General features: G+C 43.3%; 1 protein-coding gene across 3 annotated transcripts in view; it reads right to left on the bottom strand.

Annotated features, from left to right (window-relative positions):
* The window catches only part of EPB41L3 (erythrocyte membrane protein band 4.1 like 3), a 148,865-nt gene that overhangs the window by 100,635 nt on the left and 33,550 nt on the right, over positions 1-14,680 (bottom strand). The window contains exon 1 of one of the 3 annotated variants that reach the window (XM_064507244.1): positions 3,152-3,324. The exons of the other annotated variants lie outside the window; for them this stretch is intronic. The gene's annotated coding sequence lies outside the window, so the exon portion shown is untranslated. Of the gene's footprint in view, positions 1-3,151; positions 3,325-14,680 lie in introns of those variants that run through there. 3 annotated transcript variants of the gene reach the window in all.

Here is a 14,680-nt window from a genome sequence, read left to right as displayed (position 1 = left end):
GTTGAAAACGCTGTAGCTCAAGAGATAAAGCTGATGCTTCATCTCATGAGAAACAAGCATTCTTTATGACCACTTACATGCGGTCTGATGTTTTCTCTGAGACAACAAGCAGCCATTTACTACTACATGAGATTTCCATGAAACAAGTTTGCATGTCACCCACTGTGAATAACACATTTCAAGAATGCAAAAGAAAGAAAACACATTTTTGTTAGCTCGAGATCATGTCTGAAATACAAAGAAATGACATTATGCATATTTAAAAATATAACCATGAATAGCCCCCAAGGAATTCATACCCACTGCACTGAACAACGTACCTAAGAAAATATAGGTGTGACCGTGCGTGTGTCAAACCTACCGTCAGTGCTCATATTGCCCTTAAAAATCTCAGCCTTCAAATAAAAACCCGTAAAGAGTAATTCTTTTTCAAAGAGTAAGTATGCAGCAGGTTCCCACCCTAGACCAAGAAGACCTTAGGTAAATATTTAGCGAGTTTCCATCCTAGATAAGAAAGACCCCACCCTGTTTAATTCAAAAATTACGTAAGTTGTAGATTCACCTTCACTTGCTCCTTCTTGGAAAAGAAAATAAAACCCAAACTAAAATTAGACCTCTTCGGTTTTGCTGCAGTTCCCCCAGAAAGGAGGGTAGGGACCTGCTTTGCCAGGCGGCTCCGAGGCGGAGGAGCGAGTGGACTGGGGTGCGAGTGCCCCACCCTGCTGCCCCAGCCGAGCGAGGTGCCTCCTTCTCCTTCTCCTCCTCCTCACAAAGGCAAAGCCTGCCCACCAGCGAAGCAGCTAAAAGGCAGGCTCCCATCGGATGAGCTCCTGCGATGCAGCTGACGCGCTCCCAGTAACACTGGCTAGCCTTTTAGAAGAAAAGGCCATCAACTGCATCATTAATGAAGCGGTGCGGATGCAAGAAGTTAGCGCGGGGAGGGTTGGCGTGGATTGTATTAGTCTGATTAAATAAGAATAATATATTTTTAATGCTTCCCAATGCATTTGATGTTCTGTTTCTGATTATTCATCACTGCAGTGAACAGCTCTGTAGCACATTAAAAGCTCAAGAAGCCTCCCTATGCCAGCGGTACCATAAGGAATAAACTTACAGTTGCTCTTTACTCTAATGCGGTGTTCTTGTTATTTCTTTTCCCATTATTGATATGCAGGTTTCATCCTCACATTAGGGCTGAAAGTTTCCAATCCAAGGACACCAGCATGACAGTATGCATACGTGTGTATATTATTACAAATATACACACACAGATACAGCAAGACCAGTATGCCAAGATGATGTTGACCTTTTAATGCTCCATGAAAAGACTATCATCCATATTTTTAGAGGAAAAGCCTGTATTTTCATGTTTGACCAAGATTTACTAGACAAAAACTAATGTATATTGCTTATATTCTCATTTTCTACAGATAAAACTTACTATTTTACTTGTTTGCTTTTTTTAAACAAATCTCGCAGCTTACTATTGACGCAGCAGAAGGCTGCCAATATTAAATGGAAAATGGAAAAAAGTAATTCAGATTGCACACTATTAAAAGACAGACACATGTGAGACACACCTAACCTAGAGATCATCTTTGACAAGACCACCTCTGACTTGCAATCATTTTGATTGAAAAGACTACAGGGGATGCACGCACTTTCTTCTGCTTACAAGTGATGTGCATGCTGAGTTCAGGAAGTATGTTCGCTCTGCCTCAAATACAAGCATGCATTGGAAACTACCGTTTAAAGCAAAAATAATCCTTCAGGATGCTTTCCTCTTCCCCTCAAAAACAGTCACAGGAAAATCAAAACTCAAGAAACGCCAGAGATAGACTGGTCTACCTTACTACTTCTAATGATTACGGAAATGTGAGTTTTCAAGTTTATCATATATATGATAAAGTTTCAAGTCTTTGAATGAAAAAAAAAACGTCACCCGCAAACCCCTCTATCCTCCCCCAAATAAAACTGAGCTGCAGCAGAGCACTTATTAGAAAGCAGCTAGCGAAAGCCTTCTGACAGCCACACCCTCTTTTTTTTCATTTCGTTTTTTCCCCTTTTAAGAAAAACCTGTGAAAACACACACAAGTGTCACACCGAACCGCGTAGAGCCGCGAGGACGCAGAGCGCGGAGCCCCCCGCCCGCACCGCGGGCTCGGGCACACCTGCACGGCGCTGCCCCGGCGCGGGGCGCGCTCCGCTCCGCTCCGCGCCGCGCACACGCACCCCTCCACGCACCCAAGCCGCTTCCCCGGAGCCGGGGGGACGGGACAGACACGACCTGGTGTTTCGGAGACCCGAGGCGAGCGAGCGGCCGGGCCGCGCCGCCACTGCGGAGTGCGGGGCCGTGATTGCCGATAACCACACCCGCCGCATTGCAGAAGCCACGGCCGGGGGGGAGGGAAAACAGCCCCCCCGCCACCGCCGGGCTCGCCGCCCAGGCCAGCAGAGCAAGGGAAAAACCGCGGCGGGGGTCCCCGCTGTGTCCCCCGTCCCCCCCACCGGGCCCCATCGCAGGGGGCCCGGCGCGGGCAGCACCCCCCGCCCAGGTGCGCCCGGCAGCGGGAACCCGGGGCCGGGACCCGGCCCCCCCGGCAGCCCGCGCCAGCTCCCCCTGCCCCCGCTGCACCGCTGGGGCCTCTGCCGCCTGCACAAGTTTCCCATGGAAATATATATATATATATATATATATAAAATGTAAAAGAAAAAAAACCGCACAAAAAAAGCCAGCCCCAAAGCACCCGCTCTCCCGCAGATGCCGCGTGTGCCGCCGTTCTCCCCCCTCGCTGCGGCGCGGCAGGAAGCGCCCTCCGCGCCCGCGGACCCGGCGCGCAGCCCGCCCGCGGCAGCGCCGCCAGGCCCCCGCCGGGGCACCGCTCCGCGCCGCCTCCCGCCGGCCCCGGCAGCCCGGCCTCAGTCCCCCCCAACTCCCCCCTGGCCCCCGCCGCGGCTAACTTAAAAATGGCTCCTGAAAAAGAGATTTAAATATAATATATATATGATATATATATATATATATATGTGTGTGTATTTAAAGAAATGGGGGGGGCACGCAATCTGCAAGCGCCCCCCAGCCCTAGGGGACTATCCCCGCTCGCTGCAGGCAGGACGCGGCGTCCGCAGGGCCAGAGCGGCGGGAAGGTACCTTGGCGGCGGCGGCGGCGCGGAGCGGCGCGGAGCGGAGCGGAGCGAGGGGGCGCGCAGCGGGGCGGGGGGGGCACCGGGGCTGCTCCCGGCGGCGGCCACGCGTCAGCAGCGGCAGCGCAGCCCGGCTCTGCCCAGAGCGAGCCTCCGCGGCTCCCCAGCAAATCAGGGCTGCGGAGACTCCTCCGGAGAGAGGGAGGGAAAGGGAGAGAGAGGGAGGAAAGGGGGGGAAAAAAAGTGGGGGGGGGGAGGGGGGGGAAAGAAAAAAGAAAAAAAGCAAGCCCACACCGCAGAAAACGGCGAAAGCTGGATGCCGACAGGTTTCCGGAGCGAGGCCCCGGCTGAGCAGGGGCGGCGGGATGCTTCCCGCACCCCCCAGCCGGGAGCAGCGCCCTCCCGCCGCGCACCGCCAGCGCACCCGGGCTCCGCACCTGCGTCCAGAAGGACCTAGCCAGTTTTTGGCTCAGCTAAATGAATTCTGCCATTTAGACAGACAAGTTTAGCTGCTGCAGTTGCAACCAAACCTAGCTACAGAGAGACTTCCCGGGAACTTAAAACCAGTGGCTGGATGCTGACAAGATCTGTCTTTGATTTACCTTCGGGATTTTTGTGGTGGGGGGTACCAGTCTTTCAGATTTTAATTCCCAACCACAGAACATGCGCTCTAAAAAACCATGGACCCTGTTTCACTCAACATGATCACCAAAACAAAGATAAATATCAGTCCTGCCTCTTGTGGGCTACAGATCCAAAAATGATAACATAAAACTGAAAATAACTTTTGAGTTATGGCTAGGCCACCTAATACAATATAAACCACAACATGCCACCTATCAGGAAGCAACAAAAACTCCTAGCCCATACAGAAGCAATCTGGCAGAGGATAATCTTTCTTTCACCATTTCATTTGGGTAAATATGCAGCTTGTCTTAGAGCATAGAGCCAAGCTCTGCCCTGTCTAACGATACACGGTACGAGCAGCTATTGGATCGGAGGCTCTGCCGGACCATGGTGCTCAGATGTGCTGCTCGTTAGCTCATTTGTGGGACCAGAAGCAGCTGAAGTTGTTCAAGAAACGGCATTTGCAGTGTGAGAGGTAATGACGGCTGGTGAAGGGAAAACTGGGTACCGACAGGCTCTTATATTGCGCCTTCAATTCTGGTGCAACACAGTGGATGAATTAGGCTTATTCCCTCTTTAGACAGTATATTTTGAGAGCTCCCAAAAATAATAGGATCCAGATTTTATTCAGGCCTCTGGTATGAATCATGATAGGGAAAAAATACTCCCTTTAATTAGCAAGCATCTCTGGGAGATTTAAGAAGGGAAAGCAGTCTTGACAGTAGGCAGAGGACAGACCATCTCTCAGAACTGCAAAGCTGTGCTACTCTACGCTTCCTGTAGAAATATAACAAGTCTTTCCCCCCTCAACACCCCCCTTTTCACCTGATATGCAGAACTGCCATTTAGCAGATCTGGCACACTGTAACATGCATAATAGAGGGACTTCAAAAGGAAAATGTGTGCCATCAACTAAGAGAGGGCATACCTCTAGTCATACAGTTTAAATAAGATGACTTGTATACTATTCTCTACTAGGAACTCTGGAAGTCATCATGAACCACAAGGGAATGTACTTGACAGCTAAGACATACAGTTAACAAGGTTTGATTTTAAAAAAAGAAGAAAAAAAGGACTGAGTTGGTTTGAATCAAATCAAGTCTCAAAAGCAAGCTAGGAGACTTAAGAAGTATCATTATTTGAAAACAATGTAAGATTTACTAGTTTAACCTTTTGCAGCTATCACACTTTCTGTTATAAAAGAAGGCGCTGACACTGCTTTTAAGCAGAGATACGCCAGTGGAGCATTAGTGCATCACAGCAACATATGCTGTCCTTGGGCAGTACCACAGGGGAATTTGCCCCACAGTTATAACACTCTGTGATCCCCTTTGTGGATATCCTGCATATATAATAGCATCTTTCATCTGAGGATCCAGAAGGCTTTAAGGCACACTGATTTAACCTCAAAACATCAAGTGATATTAACAGACTGTTCCTATGAGCAGAAAATCTTTGCAACAGATAAAAGGTAGCCGGTACCGCTGGGTTGCAGAGGGGGCCTGCATTCTGGAACTCTGAAACGCAGCATCACTGACGATAAAGTTTTCCGGTTTTGAATACTACTTTTTAGTTCTGAAGGGGGTTAGTTGGCCAGCTGAATCAGCATTTTTAAGTTACTATTAAAAAAAAAAATCTGCTCTTCCAGTAATTTTTACCAAGCCCTGATCCATACTATTCCCATACAGATAGGAAACATGACTAATTCCCCTGAACTTCATCAGAGTTATACCAGCATGAATTTACCTGAAAGGGAGCTCAGCTCACCACAAGCCTGGGCAGTGCTAAGAAAAGACTCTGCTCTCTGGCCTGGCTACGTGGCGGTAGTTTTAGTTTTGCTATTTTCTTGCATTTCTGGAGGTTGTGCTTCAGGCTTGGATATCGGGAGTGGATGAGTTTAATGGTTCCATTTTAGCTTCTCTTCATCTCAGCTCCCAGGAGTGCCCAGCCCAGGGCACCTCTTCCTCACCATCAGGGAATGCTCTGGCTGCAGTGAAACACAAACTACTGGGGGCGTCACTTTTCCATAGTACAGGACAGGGGTAAAGTGATACATTTGGCCTATTTAAGAACAGCATGAACTAGGCAAGGATAAGGGATGACATGCTTAAAGCTTGTATCGGTTGACTTCAAGGCACAGCCTTCAAACTCTTCACATCCTGCTACTCCAGGCACAAGCTTCCTGTGTGCCACTACCTGGGTATCACCTCCTCTCCACCCGAGTGGCTGCAAAAAACTGCTCCCAGTTTGTTCCTGTCAGGTTCTCCCCTTTCTCCTTCCATATCTCAGTGTTGCCCTTTCTCCATCCCCATTCAGCCCTCTTTTCCATCCTCCTTCTTTCAGCAGCACACTTCTCAGGCCAGGGGCCTCTCTACCCTCTATTTCTCCTTTGCCCTTTCGACACAAATTTTCTTCATCTCCCTTCCCTCCCTAGCAGTCTCCTTCCCCATTGTGCCATATATCTTCCTTGCACTTTTTCCCAGACGAAAATCCTCCAATTGCTTATCTGTGCAAGATGCTGGATGCACATCCGAGTTGCTTCCATGATGGGCTGGAAGACAAGCTGTTCCCAGCATCCTTGCCTTTTGGGAGGACAGCACCCAGCTACCGTGATGCCAGGAGAGCTGATGCATGCTGACAACTCAACTGTTTCAATGATAGTCAGAGTCATGTAGGAGATCAATACTAAGCTGGGAAAAAACAGGCGGCAAGCTCTGCCCTCCATTCCCTTTTCCATCCATCTCTTTGAATTTTCCCTGTCTCCCCGCCCCCCCATCAGCAAGTGCATACAACCTTCTTGGGAAAGTCCTGCAAGGAGAGGGAGGAAAGAGTCCCTTGCATGAAAAGTCAGGGAGAAATAAAGGCAAGCAAAGCCTCTGACAAGATGCAAGCAAGTTACAGGTGGGCAGAGAAAAGGGGCACATACACCTCTCCCAGGGGGCCATCAATCAGGGCAGGGTGGCTGCAAGGAGAACAGGTCCACACACAGCCCTTGGCTGTGACAAGAGCTTTTTTTTATGGGAGAGGGGAATAGGGAGTCACACAATCTCTGCTAGGAAAGGATGTATAGGCAACACTGGAAGAGAAGGGACAAGGATTATCGACCAGCCCTGGGAACTGTTGCCTAAAACATTCTTGTGATCCCCTAATTGATTGGACATGGCATTCAAAATAGCACATTACAGAGAAGCAAGACACAGAAAATGCTATCAAACTCAGCAAAAGGCCTTCTAAAGCTTAGCCAACAATGAATTAGCTGGGTACAGCACTTTGAAAAATGGAAGCACTGTAAAAGTAGTATTATTATTAGAGCAGTATTAGGAAGATATTTCTCAGCAGACACGAGCTTGGCACTGTATGTCTAGACGGGTAGATGGTTTTGGAGTCACACTGATTTTTTTTTATTACCGTATCCACTTCAATTTATTAAAAGCAAACTGATCTGTCCATGACTCATGCGGCTTAGCTTTCTGCATGGCAATGAAACAAAATTCTCTTAATTAAGAGTAATCACTGTGAGACAGCATATGAAGGTAAGATTTAGAAATCAGACCAAACCTTTTTCTGTCTTCTTTCACTGCAAATGTAATGCCCACAGACCTCTAATTGGCCAATACTACCATTGGCTTAACATCTATAGAAAGTAAACTCTAAAGCGAGATATGACTCTTCCCTTAGTGCAACTCCAGTAACACAGTAGCTCACGTTTATTTTCGAAGCAGGGATTTATTTGGTCTGTTTGATATAAGTCTTGCTCAGCCAGTCAGAGCCAAACCCACCCCACTGCTGAAAGAACAACCAGTAAATCTGGCCCCAGACAAACTGAAACTTCAACTGAAATCCTGAAATACAGAAGAATTACTGCAATTGATTCAGCATTTCCCTTTGCCACTTTTATACATATTGCTTCTTTCTGACTGAGAATATTAAGTGGATTACTAAGTGATTACCTGCTGCTGCATCTCTCCAGCCCCTTTCACAAACCAAAGGTAACCAAAATCTTAAGGTGCTGTAGGATTTACCTGAGGCTGTGTCCAAAACAGGTATGAAACAGCTTTCAAAGTAATAAGCCAAAGGTAACATCAATGACATTTTCATTTTTATTTTGTCTAGGCATAATCATTAATACAATTTAGCCACACACTGATTTTGTGTACTCTGAGTATAGGAAACAGAAAATACAGAAGATACGTGATATGCGATAAACACAAATTTACTTTAGGTAGGACTCCTGAACTGCCTGACAGTGAGTGAGGCAAGGGTAGCTCTTACTTTTCTATTGGACAGTCTATGACTGAGAGCTTCTGACACTGTTGTCACCTCTACAGAGGTCAATGCGAGCCACTCACCCGTACTGGGCTCGTGTCTGTTGAGCCCATGAAATTCTGCCTTTTTGTCCTTATTCCCACAGTGCTTCATGTTTTCCTCTACTTGTCTGTTTCCCTGTTTAAAACATCACACCTTCCTCTTCTCTCTTTTTCACACCATTAAGCTCAGTCTCCCACGGTAGTTACAAAACTACCTTTAGTCCTTCTATGGCTTTTCTTCATGAGGCATCCAATTCAGAGGAGGAGTTAAGCAGGAACTTAGCTTGAGCATAAACTGAAGTCTTATTGACTCAAAGGGAAATTAATGTACATCACTGCACATGAAGTATACATTAGTATAGTGCATATTAAGTACTATCAGAAAGAGAAATGCTATCCTGAATCATAACTGCCCTCTACAAATCTCTAAGATACCTCTTCATCATGACATCTATAATAAAATGACTCTGTGGCTGGGTCAATAGACATAGCCCCTATCTGCTTTTATATCGCTCATGTTCTTAAGCTGCAAGATTTACCAGGTAGGGAACACGCTTTAATGAGTGTTTGCATAGCACCTATCACAGTTAACCTCTTATCTTATGAAGGTTAATAGTAATTAAGGGAAGTGCTAGTAGGTTCTTATTAACGACAATGAATAACTATGCTTATGCTTACTGTAATATTAAAATGTTCTTAATAAAAGGGAAGAAATTCAGCTCAAGAACATACACGTTTATCCTATGTCTGTACTGCCTTGTAGTTATGTATGCTAAGATGCAGGGGGTTTTTTCTTAATGGTTAAAAGATTACTTTAGTTCCAAGTATCCCCCTAGAACTAAACCACTCCTGAACAGGCATGTCTACACAAGACTTTTGGGTTCCTCAGGCTTCTTTCTTGTCAAACTATTCTAGGTTTTTTTTTTTTTTTTTTTTTTTTTTTTTTTTTTTTTTTTACTGTTTCAGTGCAGCAGAACAGTAAAAAACCCAGTTTCAATGTTGGACAGCAACTATGCTTTACTCACAGAAAGAAAAAGTGCTGGTGCTTTTAATCCACAAAAGCATGCTTAGTAAAAAAAATAATAAAAAAATGTGCAATTTCTTTTTTCTAGTTGTAAAACAGCACATTTGTTCGCAGTACGCCTCCCCCCTCTTGCTTTTAGCTGTTACCTCGCACAATACTTTAACAGCAGAAGTGGCTACTCTCCACAACCCAAGGACACGTGTCCCCAGCTGGGGGTACCAAGCCTGGTGGAGCCCACAGAGAGCCTCCCAGGCTGCCTCCATCCTCTAGCCTGTTTGAAGGTCCGCATTGCTGGCAGGAGGGAAGCTCCCACCTTTCCCCCCTTCCCTGGCTGCTCCTTCCCAGCTCCTGTCCTGCCCTTGCCTTAAGCCAGTACGAACACTTGTAACTGCTCAAAATTACATGCCCATTCCTAGGCACCCACCAGCCTCCCGGGAGCCAGGCCGTCTCCAGCTGAGACTGCCACCGAGCACAGCAGGAGCTCCGAGCACCTCCTCCTTGCTTTATTTATAACTTCTTAGACTCTCCGAAGATGCTTTACCTTTTAAATACACACTGTAATTAAGTTTACAATTTAAGCCTCACATTCAGGTTGACCTTGGTTGGCGGGACGCTGTGTCAGCTACACAGGGTTCAAACATGATATATGTTTGTGTCCTGGGTACCAAAAAACGTTCAAGTCAGGCATCTCAGCCTCTCGATTTTTTCAAAAGCTTTTTGCAGTTCACAAATAATGACTGTCATGAACAGCTTCTTACAGAGCAAATGTTTAATTTACCACAGTTTCCCTAAACCAATAATTTTAGTACCCTCGTTTGCTTACTTGTCACTTGGATTGCTACCAGTCAGCCTGTATGCAAACATCTGTCTGATCTGGGAGAGTAACACACAAACTGCAAAGTTGCCAAGCAACAACCTTAACGCCTTAAACATTAGGCCAACTTGCCTACTTCAGAAAAGTTACACAAAAATAAGCCTGATAGGAAAGCGCAAGCTTATGTGAGGACATAATATTTAAGAGGTGTTCTGTTTCTTTCTCATAAAATTTCTGTGCTCAAACTTTGTTCTTATTAGCAAAATAAATGTCACAATTACTGTCATTATTTCTAGAGAAGGAAAACAACTTGTGCGCTGCGGCCCTAGGTTAGAAATCAAAATCTAAACAAAGATTCAGGTTGAAAAATCCATTTTCCAGGTGGTAATAAACAAAGTATGTTGCCTTCCCATCCTTTACCCAGATCACTGAAAATGCAAACACTGATTCAGCATATGTGGAGCCCAATGTAATGCCACTGATGACAGTTAAAGGTAAGCGTGTCTCAGCGGTTAGAAATGAAATACAGAAATAATGCATTTACAAAAAGCTTCTGAACAAGAGAGATCTAGGCTGTATTCTTCCAACATTTGAACTTTTTTTGCTCATCTGTCAATCAAATTATTTCCAAGGTGTGCTCCATTACACTTTTAATGGCAGCTGGGGATCCCACAGTTTTCAAAGTTTTAATAACAACTCCTCTCCCAGAACAAAACAAAATAACTAACAAACAGAAAAAGTGGAATTGGAATCTCTTTCTATTGCAAGACAAGATCATGTTAGTAGTGTCAGGGGTTACTACCAGTGCTGGACTTCAATTTCTCAACCTGTCTGCATGACTTACTGGACAAAACACTATACTCCCATCAAAGAAAATATTGATCCCATCTGTTTGCACTTTTATATCTTGTCCCATGAAGCTGCATAGGAAAACCAGCAATTGCCATTGTACCTACTAACGTTGCATGAACAGAATATTGGTGTTTCTAACAAAAGAAAAGGGAGCTCATGGTATTTGGAATTTCTTTTACATTTGAAGTGCCAGAAAAGCGTAAGAAGGCCGTAAAGGGAATACTTTAAGATTTTGATTTCTCCTGAGAAGATATATAATTGCAGAAATAATGAAAGCCACAAGCATTTTCTCAAAGGAAAAGTATGATGGCATTGATACAAAACATTGCATTCACAGGATAGCATTTACACAATATAAAGCACAAAGTTGTTTCCTTTGTATTTGCAAAAAAAATCTATTATTCACTCAGCTTGAAATTAAAAAAACCCTCATATTTTGACTTTGGAATTTAATGCATTTCTGGAGATTTCAGCTTTTTACTTCTTTTCATATAGCAGCTAATACCTACTCTTAAGAACTAAGTGGAAGAAAGAAATTAAGCAGAAATATAGGCAAGCTAGAAAAATGAATTCATAAAGCAGCCTTCAGAGGGTTTCAGTGAGTTGCTTTCCTATGTTCCCTTCACATTATAGGGAACAAAGCTGGAAAGAGTCAGAGAGAGCCTACTTGGAAGAGGAAAGTAGTTATTAGAGTGGTTTTGTTCCTAAAATTTAAACCCTTTGTCCTCTGAACTCAACCCTCACTGCCACCACCTTCAGCTCTCTGAATGTCTCTTTTGATGTTTCCAACAGGCAAGGGAGAACATATGTGGTAGCTATATGCATGCTGATAGGCAGCTATGCACATGCTGATCGTCCAAGAAAACATACGCTCCCATTAAGTCAGACAGGCTAAGAGCCTGGCCACAGCCACGTAGAACGCTTCACAGCTGAGCTCACTCCAAATCAAAAAAATTCTTTGAGAGGCAAGACTTGTGTCTAGAGCCTGCCAGACTACCAGGGCTACCCCAGCACACTAGTTTTTTTTCTTCCCCTTCCCACTATGCAGTGTGGATTTGAATGTGTAATAAAGAAAAATGTTGTAGCAGTCTCTCATGGCATACAGTCTCCAAGTCTTTCCCTCCACCACCCTCTGCTTTGCGTTAAGCATACAAAGCCCAGCTTTATTTTCTTTTTTGGGGAGATTCTGCCAGACTTTGAAGAAACCTGAAAGTGATTATACAGATGAATGATGAAACTTGAACTCCTGTTCTCATGTTCCACCCAACTGAAAAGGAAGGAGATATAGTGGCTTACTCTTGGAGAACTCAGACCCAAGTTTCTACCACAACTGTGGTAACTTATTCTAGGTTCTTTAAAGGAGTGCCAAAACTCTTCAAACAGCTAGACCATTTTTGTGTAGTACTCTGATAGAGCACAACAGTCTTCAAAGAACAGGTTTTTTCATTTCATCAATAAATTTCTCACTGTTGTGTGTGTATATATAAATACATATATTTAAGAGTAACATTGCAATTAATAAAAAAAATACTTATAATGAACAACTCTTAGGATAACATGATGAAAAGTCCACCCTTTAATAGAAACAAAACGTATCTTCTAATCTCCGCAGTCCCCATGAAATCTAATACTCTGACAAATGTCTACTATTAACTTCGGAAGTCCTTACTTATTTTTAATCTGAAACAAACACAGGATTAACTTGTGAAGCACAGCAAAATTTTGTTTTTTTGATAAATGATTGGAATTGTGGAACGCATATGAATATTGTGAATTCTCTTGCAAAGGCTGCTTCACCAACACAGGTATTTTATTCATTTGCCTTTTTCAAAGTCTTTCTAAAGCTAAAATTTTGCTCTGCATTGTCATTTACTGAAGTTTTAGCCCATATATCAATTTTAAACTAAGCAAATAAAATTTTCTTTTTGCAACTTTCCAGACATCACTTTACGTGACGTATCTAAAGTTTGTAGAGAATTCATCAGCCAATGACCTTAGTGGAGTAGAGAAACATTTACCAGGCAATTACCATGTCCAGAAAACTTGCCATAAGACAGCAGTTAGCACACATTATAAATGTAAAATGAGCTACTATTAAAAGATTATGTAGCATATTAAGTCTTATATTCTTATCTTTTAGGTCCCTAATACACTCAGCTTCTGCACCATGAGTAGGTCTCATGAATGCATCACACAATGACGTTATGAAATCTTAGGTTCAGTGAGTGCTCTTAAAACCATCTTATTAGCTTTTTTAATATTTGAGACTTAAAAAAAACATTTTCATTGTTTAAGGATGGTATAGAAAGACAGAGGAGCTAATGGCCGATTTAAAGTCAGAGGCAGAATGGCAGCTGGCTACCTGGAGAAGTTAGAATGCAATATGGTAGGGCAAGAATTTATGGTACCCTATCTGAACTTCACTAATTCTCAGTGTAAACATTTTCAGTGCCCACTAAATGTGAAATAACTCTCTCTTTACAGAAATAAGTTCTTACATAACTTTGCTTGGTTAAATGACAGCTTCATAAAACATTGTCCTGCACTGCATTATCTGAAAGAAGAAAATCACCATCAAAAGATAGTCAGGTCAAAATTTGTCTTAAGAGTCCACAATACAGATCATGAGAAGTTTAATTGCAGAAGAAAAAAATAGGAAAATTTTAAAACATCTGTAGCAGTTACTTGCTTATAAAGTATGAAACTTACCAAAGAAAATGAATGTTTTAGGTACAATTTGTTCAGCACACAAAGTAGTTACAGATATACTTATGAAATCACTATTTTTAATAAAGAAAAATATTTTTGAATTTTACAAATGGAGAATGGCTTTACACCAAGTACACAGGGCTGATACACTTAAAGTGGAAGGACAGACAAAGAAGAGAGCTGGCTCAGAAACGTACAGTAGATATCTAACTTAACCAAGTCTGCAGAACATCTCCAAGCTACCACATATTCTGAGCCACCAAATGCTTCCCACCATTTGTCACAAGCTGGAGACCTGTAGTAAAAAACTCATCTCCACAACCATAATGTGCAACAGCTAGAGAACTGGAGAAGTGAAGAACATTGCCAGTGTCTCGGGCATTTGACTCAAGAGATACCTAGATGGGACTCCCAGACGATCCCAGGACAGAGACCACATCACAGGGAGTCAGTACTTTAATACTGGAATGTGGTAAACTCAGCACATTATCCAGGACCAATGATAAATCTGACTTGTGAAATATAGGCTCTATGAAATAGGTGATTACAAACACCTACACTAGGACAGAAGCAAAAGTAATTTGAAATTCTTGTCAAAGAAAGCATTTTGAAGGCATTACAATGTAGCAGCAATATTTTCAACATTACCGTATGTCTTCCTAAATTTCCAATGTTGCTATACCACTTCCTATACTGTTTCCATACCAGTTTCTCTCTATATACACATATTTTGGGAAATAAGAACTACCACATCTTTCTGAGAGTTTCAGTTCCCCCTTCTTCCTCCCACCTAGATCTTTATATGTCCTGTTTTTGCTTAAGCCTCCCTGATCCAAAGAACAGCAAAATATCCTGTAGAATGGAAGCAACACTTTGCTAGCAGAATAAAAAATTAAAGATGAAAAGAGGAGGTGGGATGAGTCATGCTGAGTCATGTGATATTTCTTGACTTACAAAAAAAATTAACTTATGTTAGTTCTAGCTAATAACAGAAACCCAGTGTTTTATAACTTGGACTCCCCTGGGGACAACTAGCATAAATTATTCAGACCTGCTCTTATCCAGGCTACTTAAGTCTCTACAATATTCTTGAATTTTCTTTAATGTTTATCATACTGTAGTGAACTCTGCTTTCTAGCCAAAAAGGAACTGCAAAGTAATCCTAAGTGTGTACATGTTAGAATCAAAACATTTGTCCTAATA

The sequence above is a fragment of the Dromaius novaehollandiae genome, chromosome 2, assembly GCF_036370855.1.
Source record: "Dromaius novaehollandiae isolate bDroNov1 chromosome 2, bDroNov1.hap1, whole genome shotgun sequence".
Lineage (NCBI taxonomy): Eukaryota > Metazoa > Chordata > Aves > Casuariiformes > Dromaiidae > Dromaius > Dromaius novaehollandiae.
This window is presented reverse-complemented; position numbering and strand designations above follow the sequence as displayed.